Source organism: Monodelphis domestica, chromosome 3, assembly GCF_027887165.1.
Source record: "Monodelphis domestica isolate mMonDom1 chromosome 3, mMonDom1.pri, whole genome shotgun sequence".
NCBI classification, from domain to species: Eukaryota; Metazoa; Chordata; class Mammalia; order Didelphimorphia; family Didelphidae; genus Monodelphis; species Monodelphis domestica.
Genome location: NC_077229.1, coordinates 429,503,103 through 429,519,075, shown reverse-complemented (window position 1 = coordinate 429,519,075; position 15,973 = coordinate 429,503,103). Strand labels below are relative to the sequence as shown.

At 38.6% G+C, this 15,973-nt stretch overlaps 1 pseudogene; it reads left to right on the top strand.

Annotated features, from left to right (window-relative positions):
- The first annotated feature begins 1,629 nt into the window (after positions 1 to 1,629).
- LOC100009855 (adenylate kinase isoenzyme 6-like) lies at positions 1,630 to 13,594 on the top strand (annotated as a pseudogene).
- The last annotated feature ends 2,379 nt before the right edge of the window (positions 13,595 to 15,973 follow it).

Here is a 15,973-nt window from a genome sequence, read left to right as displayed (position 1 = left end):
CTTCTACCAGGGGGAATTAAAAGTTGCCTTTCATGCCCAAAATGCTCAGCAAAAACTGTTGTGTATTTGTATATCAGGTTTTTAATGTCCTATCTGCCATCATTTTTTTTTACTACTCTGTGTTTTCCCATTTTAATCCAACAATCAATCAGCTTGCATCAAGTGCTTCCTCTGCTCCAAGCCCTGTGCTAGGTGCTGGGATCCAGACACAAGACAGAGATAGCTCTTGCCTCCAAGGAGCTTACACTCTATTTTAAAGAAACATATGTATCTATGTCAATACACAATATACACAAAGTAGTACAAGAGCATTTCACTACAACAGACTTTAGCAATTGAGAGGATCAGGAAAGGCTTCACATATAAGGTAACAAGCTGAGCTTTGAAGGTTATGAGAGGCTGAGGTCATCAAATAATAAATTTAGAACAACAAAGGACATATAGAGGCCAATTAGTACAATCCCCTCTTACAAAAGGAAAACTGAGGTCAGTATGGTTAAGAGACTTGTCCAAGGCCATGAGGCAGCAAGAGACGGAAATGAAATTTAGATCCAGATCCTTTGATTCTAAATCCATTGCTCATTCTTCATGCATTGTACATATAAAAGAAACCCTCTGAAGTGGCATAAAAAATGGAAAAAAAAGTGTATTGTGTGTGAGGAATAGCAACTAAGTCAGTTTGACAAGACTGAGGAGTACCCAAAAGAGAATAATGAGAAAAAAGTATAACCAGGAGGAAAGGGAGGTCAGCAATTTCAAATACTTAGATTATTTTTTGTTATTGTTGAACAAAAATGTTTTATTTTAGTGTCATCCCATATAACTGCCTTAGTTCCAACAAATTTTCAGTTTATTTAAGAGAGAATAAGTATGTACATTTGTTAATTTTTTCTCAGTTTTATGTTCTATAGATTTATCAAACATTAGTAATGTGTTATATATTTAATGGAAGCCTAGTTTTTCTCTCTCTCTCTCTCTGGCTCTCTTTTTCTGTCTCTGTCTCTCTCTCTCACTCTTTCTCTGGCTCTCTTTTTCTCTCTCATGTTTTCAGCATTCTCTTTGATATTCTTGCCCATTTTTTTCCATAAAAATTTTATTTTGATTTTATCTAATAACATGAGGAACAGATTTTGGTGGTATGTTGAATATGTATAATTAATTTTAGAAAATAATTGTCTTTTCATTACATTGAAATCATTCATTCATGGACATCCCTCTGTTTCTCTTCCTTCATTTCAATCATTATATAAATTCTATCATATATAAATCCTTATATGAGAATTATATAAATCCATTGTACCCAGTACCAGCAATAATGTGCAATGATCACTTGTGGATGACTTAACTATTATCAGTAATGCAAGGATCCAGAACAACTCCAAGGGACTCTTGACTAAAAAATGCAGTCCACTGCTATAGAAGGAACTGATGGAATCTGAATACAGATCAAAGCATGCCTTTCTTCACTTTATTTCCTCTATGAATTTTTCTCTAGATATGTGTCTGGGCAAGGCACTTAAATCAACTGCCTAGCCCCTACTCCTCTGTAGGGGAGGAAGTACGGGGTGTTGATGTACATTAGTAGTAGGAGTCAATCAGAAATGCAAGATTCTGTTACGTGGACTGATAATGAACAGGCGAAACTGGAGCCTCACCCAGCTGGATGATATGTTTATTGAGCATATTGGACAGAATTTACCTGACCACACCTGTTCTGCAGTGCTGCTGGGCATTGGTGAATTTATCCAATCTCCATTTTCCTCTTTCCTCCTGTGTTTTATCATTCACTAGCAAATAGGTATAGCTTAACTTTTGGAATTTCTTGTTCCTTTAGGCTTTGTTTAGTCCTGTTTGTACTTTGATGTTAGATTTGTCTCTAGATAAAGATAATCAAATTTTTGTGTGTTCTCAATGAGTGGCTTCTGTAGAAGAAGTAGATGAGAATTCAATGATTAATTGGGATTTTTATGTCCAATAGAGAGGGCAGAAGAACTAAACTTTGTCCAAGCTAGAGAAAAAAATTTAATTTGGGGGCTCCAAGTTTTAATAATTCATTTTTTATAAATAATTGGTATTATTAAGTTCTTCAAAATAACAGAGGAAAAAGACAATGTGAAGAGGCAGAAGGAGACCATTTGTCTTGGAGTTTCAAGGGGAAACATTTTTCTAGTTGGAGGTCTACAGCGATACCTAAAAAGTATAAGAATATAATAAATTTAGAGCCGGATCTAAATTCTGTGCCTGGAATTCTGTTCCTCCTTATTTCCCTCTCCTGGCTTCCTTCAAGACCCATCTAAAATTGAACTTCCACAAGAACCTTTTTCCTGATTTTCCCCTTAATACAAGTTCCTTCTCTATGCAGATTATCTTCAATTTATCTTGTATCTATCTTATTTGTACACAATTGTCTAAATGTTCTCTCTCCTTTAGACTGTAAGCAATTTGAAAAGGTTTTTTGCCTCTCTTTATATTCCCAGCACTTAGCATAGTGCCTAGCAAGCACACAGTAGGAGAATACTAAATGCTTGTTGATTCTTAACTAAAAAATAAAAACTGTGAGGCAGTCTAGTTTACTTCCTTCATTTAACAGATGAAGAAACTGAGGTACAGACATGTTGCATATTTTCCTCAAAGTGAGTACTCAGAAGTAAGTACAGAGCTGGGATTGGAATTCAGATATGCTAGACTTCGGATTTAGTGTTTTTTTTTTTTTTTACTGCATAATGCTTCCTCTTCTACCTCTCATTGGAATCTCTTAGTTGGATTTTTTGTTAATACATTCTTCAAGTCCTTGTTTGTCTTTGAAGTGTATTTGGGAACAATGAGATCATGTTTTCAGGGTATGTGATTTGAGAATCCTAGGCCATATTTTAAAATCTGTGTATTTTGAGTGGTGCAGCTTCATTGTTTTTCTTTGTGGTATTAATATTTGAGGATACTCTAAATTGTATTTTTACGTACTTTTTTAAACACCTGTAGGATTTTTTTTTTTACTTTGTAACTCTGGAAGCTTGAAAATTCTATAGCTTTGTGAATCATAATATAACCAGAAAATCAATAATTAATAGCTTAATCAATGTGTGGAGTTTGATTTTTAGAACTATATGGTGTAACTGTGTGATCTGGAGTAAGAATTTAATCCCAGGCAAGAGTCTTTGTATGTAACCAGATTAAGAATAGTAATGCCTGAGTTATAATTTTAAGTGTGAGTATTGTTAGAGTAAATTTAAGTGTTATATTAATCATAAGTAAGCTTCTATGTTAATCCCAAGTTTGTGAATCCATTTTATAATGTACATTGTATCAAATCTCTGGGACCCATCCAGTGGCCAAGATGGACAGAACAGAGTCATGAGGTCTCTAGTGGGGGCTGGGGATTTCACAGTCAGACATGAAAGTATAAAAAGATGTGCATTTTCCAATTCAGGGTCTCAGATTCAATTGGGGAATCTTCAGCCCTCTAGCCCTGTGATTTCTCTACTTACAATAAAGCCAGATCTTTGACCAGAAGGGTCTCTTAGCATCTTATTTTTATAATTCTATTCTATTTTCAGTGTTGCCCAATTGCCTCATATAAGAAGTTTTTATTATTAAGTCTTCACATGTGGTTTATTTATTTTTCTTTTCCAGTGCCTTGTAGGATCCAAATAGTTGCACTTGCTTTGGTTCCAATTCTGTGACTACATACCACATATCCATTAGTTGTCCTTTTTCAATTGTTATATTCTGGGCTTTTTCATCCATTTTTTTTTTGTTCTTTATTGACATTCATTTGACTTTAATCAGCCACTTATTTGCCATTTCCACTGATATTTTTACTTCTTCAGTGTCATTTTGCAATTTCCCCATTTCTAAATTAGTCACGCTTTATTTTAATATATTTATTACCCAATACAACTTATCTATATTAATTCCATGACCACCATTGCTTCTTTGGTTTATATTCCCTGGATCTTTGATTTTATTGAATGACTTTACTGATTCCATTAAAAAAATTTACTCCTCTCTTCCCCTTTTTGGGCATTTGAATGGTGAAGATAACAGCCCAACAACCTAAGGTAGGCTGCGGCTATTGTCACAGCTTCAGAGCAGGCTGCAGTACAGGAGCTGAGGACCACCAGGGGGGTTGACCAGCCTCCATGAGGGATGCAGGAAGTCCTTCTGAGGTTCTAGGCTGAGGGCACCTGGAAGTTTCTTTCTTTTCTGTGTCCAGGAAGGACAACTGCTGGGTTTTTAGATGGAGCTGTGGAAGGAGAATTTTGCTCTCTTTCAGCAGGATGAAGAGAAACAGGAAATCTGACTGTTGGCAGTATCTGCCTGGAGAAATATTTTGGGCTTTACATGTAGGAAGGTGTGGGTAGAAAGGTAGATTTCCTTTTGTCTAGCTGATGTAATCAGAGGGACTCTCCACAGTGTGATAGAACACTTAGTGAAGGCATTGACTTATCCAGGATACATTTGCCATTGGTGGGGGGTAAGGACTGCTAGGCCCTTGTCTCAGGCCAGGCACTGAGGTTGGGGAGTCAGAGGGACTTCATTGGAGAGGCAGACACCAGCACGTGGGACAGAGAGGCCCCGAGGAAGAGTACCCCAAGATCCAAGTTTGGAGGAGATATGGAGGGGGTAGGACTGGCTATGCTTGAGTTGTAGAAGGTCCCAGTAGCCCAAGAACTTAGAAAACTCTTATTTCCCAGGTTGTTTCTTAGTATTATTTACTTTTTCATCCTCTTTTTTCCCACCTTCCATTTTTGAGAGTAGAGTAAGAAATAGGGAACAGGGTATATTTCTATTTTATCAAAGGGATGCGGAGAGTAAACTCTCATGGTTTCTACTCTGTCCTCCTAAAGGAATTCCACAAATCTATTATTTTTAAATTTTAGAATAATAGCTAGTATTTACGTATAATGTGTTACACATATACTCATTGGGAGGTAGGTGCTATTGTTTCTCCCATTTTACAGATAAGGAAATTGAGGCATACAGATTAAGTGACTTGCCTGGGGTCACACAACTAGTATCTGAAGATGGATTTGAACCCAAATCTTCCTGACTCCATAGCAACACTTAGCTGCCTCACTGATTACTCACTAGAACCACTAATAACCATCTGTTTAATCCCCATAATAACTTGAATCAGGACACAGTATCAAATCTCCTGGAACTTTTCTGTGCAAATCCTAGAATTAATTTGGGTGCCATAATAAATATTATTTGATAAATAACAGTAGCTCTTCTATGGAACAATATTGAAAGTTTTTTTCTTAAATCTTTTTAGGCTATTTGATGACTTTGAAGTCCCTAGGCTGCATCAGTGTCTGAACTTTCTTTTTATTTTAATTGAAAAAGTGTATTTAATTAATAAATTTAGAATATTTTTCCATGGTTACATGATTCATGTCCTTTCCCTCCATTCCTCCACACACACACACCTATAGCCAATGAGCAATTCCACTGGATTTTACATGTGCCATTAATCAAGACCTATTTCCATATTATTGATATTTGCACTAGAATGATCGTTTAGAGTCTATATCCCCAACCATGTCCCCATTGAGACATGTGATCAAGCAGGTATTTTTCTTCTTCGTTTCTACTCTCATAGTTCTTCCTCTGAATGTGGATGGTGTTCTTTCTCATAAGTCCCTCAGAATTGTCCTGGATCATTGCATTGCTGCTAGTAGAGAAGTCCATTACATTCAATTGTACCACAGTGTATCAGTCTCTGTGTACAATATTCTCCTGGTTCTGCTCCTCTCACTCTGCATCACTTCCTGGAGGTTGTTCCAGTCTCCATGGAATTCCTCCAGTTCATTATTCCTTTGAGCACAATAGTATTCCATCACCAACATATACCACAATTTGTTTAGCCATTCCCCAATTGAAGGGCATCCCCTCATTTTCCAATTTTTTGTCACCACAAAGAGCTCAGCTATGAATATTCTTGTGCAAGTCTTTTTCCTTATTATCTCTTTGGGGCACAAACCCAGCAGTGCTATGGCTGGATCAAAGGGCAGACAGTCTTTTAGTGCCCTTTGGGCATATGAAGCTCATCTTTTAATGCCAACACGTGACCTCATTTGTTTCTTTTCACAAGGCTGCTACCCTGAGGGAGGACTAAATCCAATTGCTTTCTTCCTAGTTGTTGCCAGTTTCCCTACTGTTTTTTGGTTTTAGGGTTGATGCTTTAAGGAGAAGAGGCCAGAGAAGCGGAAGAAGTGAGTTTTTTAACTCCAGAATCGGTATACTTTGGGATCATTGTAGTCTTAGAATTTTAGAGTTAGAAGTCACCTTAGAAATTGAGTTCAATCCCATCATTTTTATGATAAAAAACAAAGACTCAGTGGGAGAATGAAATAATATTTTTCTCTTAGATCATCCAGGTAATTAGGTGCATATCCTGGTCTCCTCATTCCATCATTCTTTTGGGCAAGGTTGCTATCCATATTAGAGCCCTTACACCCCCCTACCCTGTATCTAGGAACTTGGAGCTGGGGGGACCTCAGAGACCACCTCATCCACCCTCATTTTATAGCACACAGAGATGAGTAATGGGCAGTAGCCAGAGGGCCAGACCTGGAGCCAAGAAGCTTCCTCTTTCTGAGTTCAAATATGGCCTCAGCTCTGTGCCCCTAGCTGTAAAAAAAAAAAAAAGTTTACAACCAAACTTTTAACAGGTCACATTTATAGAGTATTTAATAGTTTACAAACCTTTTTCTTAGGTCAGTTCTTTGTGTGTTGTCCCCATTTTGCAGATTAAGAAACAAAACAGAGGATCATAGATTTAGAGTGTGAAGGTACTTATTAGTGATACCCATAGACATACAACTAAGAATTAGTAGAGCTGGCAGCACTCAAACTCAAGTTTTATGGCATTACTTAGAACACTCTACTCATTCATAATATCTACAAGTAGAGTTAAGGACTTTGGAGGAAAATATGGAAATAGTGAGTTTTTAAAAAACCCTTACCTTCCATCTTAGAATCAATACTGTGTGTTGGTTCTAAGGCCATGGTGGTAAGGGTTAGGCAGTGGGGGTTAAGTGACTTGCCCAGGGTCAGATAGATAGAAAGTATCTGAGGTCATATTTGAACCCAGGACCTCCCATCTCTGGGTCTGGCTCTCTGAGCCACCCAGCTGAATTCTAATAAAAATGAAAATGACTCTTCGAAGACCCCAGAAAGTATACAGAAACTCCTCTTCATCTTCTTTTCCTTCTCTTCTGCAGACCGGGAGGTATTTTGCTTGTGCCTGAAGGCAGCTTCATGCTCTGCTGCTCCTTATTCTGGCCTCTTAGGGGAGAGAAAGGATTATTCGATTTTTGAGCTGTAAAGGATCCTCGAGGTCATTGAGTCCTGCCCTCTCCCCAAAAGATTGAGTAGAAATACACTTTCCCCAAAGGCCTTCTGTGTGTGTGGGGGGGGAGAGGTGGGGGGCAATCAGCAGCTCTGGTAAGCAATGAATCGCCAGACTTCTTTTCTTGAGAATTCTTATCTGATGGATGAGAAACTGGGCTCTGGATCATCTTTTACCTCTGAGAAAAAGTTGTAAATTGAGAAATCACCCCGACCATATTTATCTCTTTCATCAAAATAGAAAGCTTCATTTAGTAATAGCCTAAATTTTCTCCAGAGTCTATCTGCTCTTTCTCCCAGTGCCTTTCAAGCCTAGTTCCATAAATCCAGTGCCTTGTCCTCTTTGCCCTTCATATCTTTTGGGGTTTTAAATCCGTGTAAGTCTCTGTTGGAGAGCCCCTCCTCGGTAGAACTGATTTGCAGTTACAGCCAGTTTTTCACAGGTGTGCTGAGGCAGTTTATCCAGTAACAACCAAATATTTGTTAATGAGCATTTCATTTCACTGATGAAATATGATTGGCAATAGGAAATATCTAAATAATTCAGCATGTGTACCCAACAGATATTTGTTAAAGGAATGAATTCTTGGGGAACAACAGCAATGAAAAACAAAAACTCAACCCAGATCATCCAGGCCAATGTTGTTAGAGTTTTGCTCCCACACCCCAAATTGCTGATTAGCCAGAAAAAAAACCTGAAAAAAAAACCCACCCTTGTGCCAAAAATTAGTTTGGGAGGTTGGGGGTGGGATGAGAAGCAGCCTGTACTTTCCTCCAGATAATGAACTCAAAACTCTTTGGCAGCCTAGCTGGTGCCTTTGGGAAGAAAGAAGGGAAAACAAGTAACTGCTGTCTATTAGGGTTCAACCCACTAGGCAAGGAAGTCAGGTTTAAGCAAACCAGAGAGAGAAGTTGGAAGGATTAAAGAGGCAGTTATTTGCCTCCCTGTGCCCTGGGCTAATCACTTAGATCGGCTGTTGTGTTATGCTACTCTCTAGAGAAGTTATTATCTTTGTATAGCCCTAGGTAAAGAGAGATGGCAGAACTTATCAAAAGGCCAGCAGAGCTAACTAGAAGGAATGGGTTTTCTTTTTTCATTTTGACTCTTGCCAAGAATAAGGCCTCAGGGTGTACCTTTAATCAAAAATGCAGCCCCAAAGCCCTTGCTTATAGAGAAAGATCTTTTATCAATAAATACCCTTCAATCTTGGGACCCTTTTGAAAATTAATTTAGAAACATGTGAGGATTTTTTTTTATTATCATCATCGTTAGGCTTTGCATTTTTAAAGCCTGTTTATTAAGTTTCTTTTGATGGTTGTATTAGAATTCATGCAGACCACATATAATTTTTCTGGGCTTCCAAACCACCCCTTTCCTGAAAAGCCTTACTTCCTGTCAGACTGTCAAGGTCACTTTTTCTCAGAAAAGTCTAACTAAATGAAGAGCATTTGTAACTTCTGATTCATAGAAGAGGATGAATGCTGACTTTTAATCTTGATAGGCTTCAGTTTCCTTTGATATAAAATGATAGAGTTGTATCAGGTGACTTTTGGGTTTCTCTCCATCCCTGAAATCATGATCCTATGTTCAATTTAATTCAACAATCACTGAGTGCCTGCTATTTGCCAGGCACTATGTTGGGCACAAAATGAATGTAATCCTTTCCCTCAAAGCTTACTTTCTGCTTGGAGGAAAAAACATGTACACAGGAGAGTAAATTAAAAAAAAATGTGTTTAAATAATTGAAGAGTGGGAGTAAGAACTAACTGCTGGGGACATCAGCAAAGACCTCTTGTTAGAGGTAACATATGCAAGAGTTTTAAAGGAGTAAAAGATCTAGCAGTGAGGAGAGGAAACACAGGAGAAGTCAGGGAACATTGTAGGCAGCTAGGTGGCTCAGTGGATAGAGAGCCAGGCCTAGAGGTGGGAGATCCTGGGTTCAAATGTGACCTCAGACCCTTCCTAGTTGTGTGACCCTGGGCAAGTCACTTAACTCCCATTGCCTAGCCCTTACCACTCTTCTGCCTAGGAACCAATACTTAGTATTGATTCTAAGGTTTCGGAAGGTAAGGGTTTAAAAGGGGGGGGGTGGCATTTTGTGCAAAAGGACAGAGATGTGAAGATTATGCTTGTGGTGAAACAAGGAGACCTGTTTGGCCTGAGCATAAAGTGTGTGATATAAATTTTGAAAGACAGATCAAAGCCAGACTGAAAGATTTTAAATGCCCAATTAAGGACATTGCACTTTATTCTCGTAGATTTTGAAGCAGAATGTTTTCTCTTAAGGCAAATGTTTAGATATTCTCAAGAAACATATTAGGAGCATCATTGTTTTTCTTTTTTTAGGTGAGAGTGCAAGGCAAATGAGAGGAAGCTGTTTCTAAAGAGCAACATCACCACGGGGGGATGGCAGCTGTGGGAAGGGAACAGATGCGAATGGGGAAAATTAGGTGGTACCCAAGCTCTCTTCCCAATCTACAGGCAGTGTACATTGAGCCAGTGGCTCAATAGTTAGCATTATGATCCAGGGGCCCTGAGCTATTTACATTTATATAAAGTGTTTGGAGAAAGAACTGACATGACCCATCACCAGAAAGTCAAAGCAGTGGGGTAGTCTGTACCATTGACATGAAGGTATTCTCTGTGTAACTGTGTAATATGAAATGAGAAAAAGGGACCGGCTCCCCGGGAATTTCATTCTAATTGGGCTGCAGCAAGCAAGGAAGGAGTAGGGGTGGAAATTCCCAGTCTCTGGGTCACTTGAGCCTCAGCACCCATTCATGCATCCTGGGGCTAGGACCATGCCAGGAACTTTCATCAACTTAAAGAAAGCATTATTAAGTCTTGGGATGGCATTACTATAATTCATGTCTAGCCCTTTCAGAAAGTAGTCCATGATTAAGATACATGAAGATATCTTTTTCCAAAGCAAAAAAGGAAAAAATGTTCCTAATTTCAGAAAGTATCTTGAGTCATCTAATTGAAGTGAAATGAAAACACATCCCTGTAAAAGAATTTAATACATCATTTATAGAAGCTGCATAAATTTGGTTGCTATGGCACATCAACATATTAATAATGAAATCCTCCTGGATGCCACTTTGTAGTTTTAATATCTCCTTGGCTTGGGGGCAGCTGGGTGCTCAGTGGATTGAAATTCAGGCCCAGAGATGGGAGGTCCTGGGTTCAAATCTGCCCTCAGACACTTCCTGGCTATGTGACCCTGGGCAAGCCACTTAACCCTCATTGCCTAGCCCTTATCACTCTTCTGCCTTTCAACCAATACCCACTATTGATTCTAAGAGTGAAGGTAAGTGTTTTTAAAAAAATAAAACAAAATCTCCTTGGTATACAGTGTCCAGAGGGTATAACATATTAGATGATTATTTCAGGCAGGCCCTCTATTTGTCACTTATCAAAGGAGGAAAAGGAGCCACTTAGTATTATTAAAATTAGTATCATATATTCTTGTGAGTTTTTTCAGAATGCTTTTGGCACTTTCCATAGAATTACAGAACTTCAGAGGTGGAAGGTTCCCTAGCACTTATCTAGTCCATTAAATATATTTGGGAGTAGCTTGGTGGCTCAGTGGATTGAGACCCAGGCCTGATTCAAATATGACCTCAGATACTTTGAACTGTGTGATCCTGGACAAGTCATTTAACATTCATCACCCAGCCCTTAGCATTCTTCTGCCTTGTAACCAATACATAGTATTGATTCTAAGACAGAAGGTATAGTTCTGTTTTTGATACCCGATATCTTTGACAACATCTTTCACAAGTAGACTCCAGTTTCTACTTGAAGGCAGCCTAGGAATATAGAATAGAAATGGAAAGGGCCTTTATTTTTTACCATTCCAAAGGTAGAAGCTACTTCCAACCCTGTCATATTATAGATGAAGAAACAGGTTAAACGGGTAATGATCACTCAGTAAGCATCTTAGATGATGTTTGAACCCAGGTCTTGCTTGGCTCCCAAGTCCAGAACTCTTATTTTCTGTACCACACTACTGTCTCTTTTCTATGACAGATGGACAGACAGATGAAAAGAAGGAAGGAAAGGAGGGAGGGAGGACAAATATTCAGTAAGCCTTTATTATGTACCAAATGAGTTATTCAAAACCTTCTGGAGACAGTCTATTTCACTCTTGGGCAGCTCTAATTATTTGGGTTCTGTTTTTCCCTGAACTTAACACCATCAAATAAAATGAGCATTTCTTTATGCAAAGCAGAACTGATAACAAAGCTTATATGTGAAATGATGAATTTTTACTTAGTACAGCCTGTTTTTCCTTTTATGCATTTAAATCAATTTAATGTTACTTTCAAAGCTGTCCTGCTCATCTGTGTTTCCTTCTGAACTTCCTTCTGTTCACTTCTGTATATTTTAAAGTATTTCAGTGACCCTCTTCTCCCTCTTCTCTCTTTTTTCCTTTTTTTTTGACAATGCTGTTGCTAGATTCTTTTCTCCTTCAATTTCCCCAAAACTGGGGGGAGAAAGAGAAGGAAAAGTAAAAATCCTTGTAACAAATATCCATTATTAAACAAAACGAATATATCCACCATATAAAAAAATGTATATTTTGTTTTAATCCTTGAAACCATCACCATTCTGTCAAGAGGTGGGTTTGTGTGTGCATCATAACTGAAACTTTAGAGCTGAGTTTGGTCTTTTCATTGATTAAATTTATGAAATCTTTGAAACTTATTTTTTTTACAACATCCTTTTGGTCCTGCTCACTTTAATCTATCATTTCATACAAGTTTCCACAGGTTTCCCTGTGCCTATCTCTTTATCATTTCTTTTGATGCAATAATATTCCATAACCTTCCTATGCTATAATTTGGTCAGCTGGTTCCCAAATAATGGCTACCCACTTAGTTTCAAGTTCTTTCGGACAAGCAATAGAGGACAGCTATAACTGAAAGGACGTTTCCTCCCTATAAATATAAAAGAGCTCTTCTGATCTTCATTTAAATAATGTGGATTTTTTTTTGGTGATACTTTGCTGAAATATTTCTGTTCATGTTTATATTCATAAGATTGTCTTACAACACCCACATTCATTATAACCAGATTTCACATGTATAAAGTGTGACCATGGAGAGTCCACCTCCTTCCCACTTCCTCCAATGATATTTTGCCACAAGCCTAGAATCCACTGGGGTTCGTCCTGGTTCGGCCCTAAATTAAACAACATTTCGGACTACACTAGTTGAGGTCTAACTAGACACAAAATAGAAGGCCTTTTCAGTTATTTTTTGATGATTTTGACTCTAAATTTTCCTCTCAGGTTTTCTCAAATTTCTCATGCTACATTTTAAACTTTATGACTTTGTTATCCATATAACTATTCCAAGTGCTTTCCCATTTATTGTTTCATTATCTTCTCAAAAGTATATTACAAAGTTACTAGGTTAAATATTCGTCTTGATTTATAAAAGAACTAAAGTGTAGCCCGGAGTGTGCGCAGAGCAGAAGTTCGAGGACCCTGGACCTGCCCTCTCGGCTCCTACCTGGCCCCCTATGCCTGCTGCTCCCGCGAGAAGAGCGAACGAGAGGCTGGGGTGCCGCCACCGCGACCTTGAGGCTGCCCAACGTCAGGCTCACTGGTGCACCCCGGGTTGGAAAGACCACAGTCGGTAATGAACTTGCATCAAGAACAGGACTGAAATACCTTGATGTGTGATTTAGCACAAGAAGGACAGTCATATGATGGCTTTGATGAAGAATACGAATGTCCCATTTTGGATGAAGTCGGGAGTAGTTGATGAGTTAGAAAATAAAATGAAAGACGGTGGATTTATCGTTGATTACCATGGCTGTGACTTCTTCCCCGAATGATGGTTTCATAGAGTTTTTGTCCTTCAAACAGATAATTCTTTATGATATACAAGACTTGAAAAGAGGGGATACAGCGTAAAGAAACTACAGGATGATATTCAGTGTGAAATTTTCCAAATTCTTTATGAAGAAGCCATGGCCTCCTCCAAGCCTGAAATAGTACACTGGCTGCCCAGCAATGTACCAGAAGAATTAGAGAGTAATTTAGATCAGATAATTAAATGGATTGAGGAGTGGATAAAAGATAATTGAATCTTGAAGGGAAAGCATGGATTCTCAAGGCTTTCCGCATAGTGGTTAAAGATTTTCTTGATGATCTCTCCCTCTCTATACAATAGAAATTAAGACAACATACAGCAGATTTTACTATCCAAGATTGTGTTGTAGAAGTGACAGGTGGGAAAAATATAAGGTTGAGTTATGAATTAATTTTTTTTCTCCGTGTGAAAACTGAAAACCCTGAAATAAATGAATGTGGTATTAAGGACTTTTTAAGTTTAGGAAATACCCAGCATTCTCATTTAATTTCGTAAACTGTTAAAGAGTAAGTAAATTTGAGAAAATAGGTGAAAATCTTTACTTAACATGCAAAGAAAATGAAGGTGAAGAGGAACTGCTGCTGACTTAAAGTAAAAAAAAAAATAGTTTAAGAATAAAGCTATAAATATCACATATTAAGGGGCAGCTAGGTGGCACTGTGGATGGAGCACCAGGCCTGGAGTTCAAATCTAGCTTCAGACACTTCCTTGCTGTGTGACTCTGGGCAAGTCACTTAACCCCAATTGCCTCGCCTTTGCCCTTCTGTCTTTTGGAGTCTTACTAAGACAGAAAGTAAGATGTGCTGTGATTGTTGTTGTTGTTGTTGTTTAATGCCATTAAGTGTTATGTTAGTGAATTGCTGGGTTGTTGTTTTTTTTTTTTAATCTTGGAAGTTGGGTAAAATTAGGATAGTCACAAAGTAAATGGTGGAATTTTTGAGAAAATAATATTTATTTTTTTAAGTATAAGATGAAATAGAAATAGGTAATCTGTGGAAATATTTCTTGTTGCAATGGTACTCTGACAGACTAGAGAGAGCTGCTGCTGGTATGGGGACACACCTGATGGTACTTAGTTACAATGGAGGTAGAGGTACTACAGAGATAGGGAGAGATGGAGCCATAGGGGATACTGCTACAGGGGATTGCTCTAGATAGATACTGGGGAATGTTCTGGGGTTTGCCTGCTGATCCCTACTGATGACTAGTGGATCAATATTTCTCCTAATGTCCTCCTACCCTCTCTCCCTCCCTCCTTTACCCTCTCCTCCCTGTCTCCCCCACCTCCCAGTTCTTGAAGCCTTTGGCTTCTTCCCTCCCCCCTGAGTGAACTATAAAATACTCTAGTTTCCTTTCTCAGGTAAGGGGTTTATTGTGATAACAAGATGGGAAACTGAGGTAAGAGGGATGAGGGTGTCCCTAAACTATAAGGATAATTTAGGAGGGTTATGGAAATAATCAGTCTTGTCACAAACTGTGACAGAGAGACAGTCAGAGATGGAGGACAACAGTTAAAATCTTCTTTCTTCACAAAGCCACCAGGAAAAGTCTCTCCTTCAGCTTGACTTTCCTCCAACTCTTGGTCAGTCAAATCTCAGAGAGAGCAGAGGTTTCTCTCTTGGTCAGAGAGCCCCCAAACCAAGTCAGCCCCACAAGGGTCCTCAGCCAGCCTCTCCCAGAGCCAGAGATGCAGAGACAGAATCAGTTCCTCCTTTGGTCAGAGAGCCAAAGCCAAAACAGCTCAACTCCCCGAGAGAGACAAAGTCAAAAGTTCAAGTTTCTCCTGCTTCTCCTCCTCTCTGTGGCCAGACCTTCAACTGCCTCTCCTGGGAACATTCCGTTTGGAGCCTTCTCCTTGATTGACAGGCAGGTTAGGTCCCCAGCTTGTTTCTTGCATCTTGGCTTACAAGTGCTCTCTCTCTCTTTCTCCATGCCTCTACCACAAAGAGTTTACTGAGCTCTTTTGCCTATAAAGTCACTGCTGATCCTAGCACTGATGTTTGTCTCTTTGGAAGAATAAGCCAATCACATTTTCCATATTTAAACAGGAAATAGCAAAAGTCTTCTGTGCACCCATGGAAACTGTAAATATTAATTTATTGGTTGACTAATTCAATCTTGCTAAATTCCATGAGAATTCATGTGACAATGCTTTGCTACCTTATAGGTGGTGGTAATTAGATAAAATTTTAACATATAAAGATTGTGTATTTATGAAGATGTTTTTAACATTGATAGCAAGTATTTTTCCTTCCCCTTTTAAAAATATATTTCTGTGCCTTACTATTGTATTTTTGGCCCAAAGCAGGCCTTAACCTTGTTCCTTTATCTATCCTACTCTGCATTTGCCACTCTGGAGAAACAGCCCTCTCAGAGGCCACCAGGTGTAGGTCTTGTTGCCTATAACTTCAACCAAAAGGTGATCAGAGGATGTGTTTTTGTGAAAGGGGGTCAAATTCATTGTTGGTGAGGCTGTTCGTATCCAACTTGCCTTTTAGACATCTCCACTTGGATATACTATGAGCTTCTTAAATTCAGCCTGCCCACAGAGCACTAGATCTCTAGGTAGGATAAACTTGAGTTCAGCTCTTGTCTGATATTTATCAACTGCATAACCTTGGGGAAGTTGCAAACTATTAGCTTCAGTTTCCTCTGATAAAATCTAGTTACTGTTAGCTGACTGAGTTATTAGGAGGGAAGTGATTTATAAACTTTTGGCATTGAATTGTGGTCA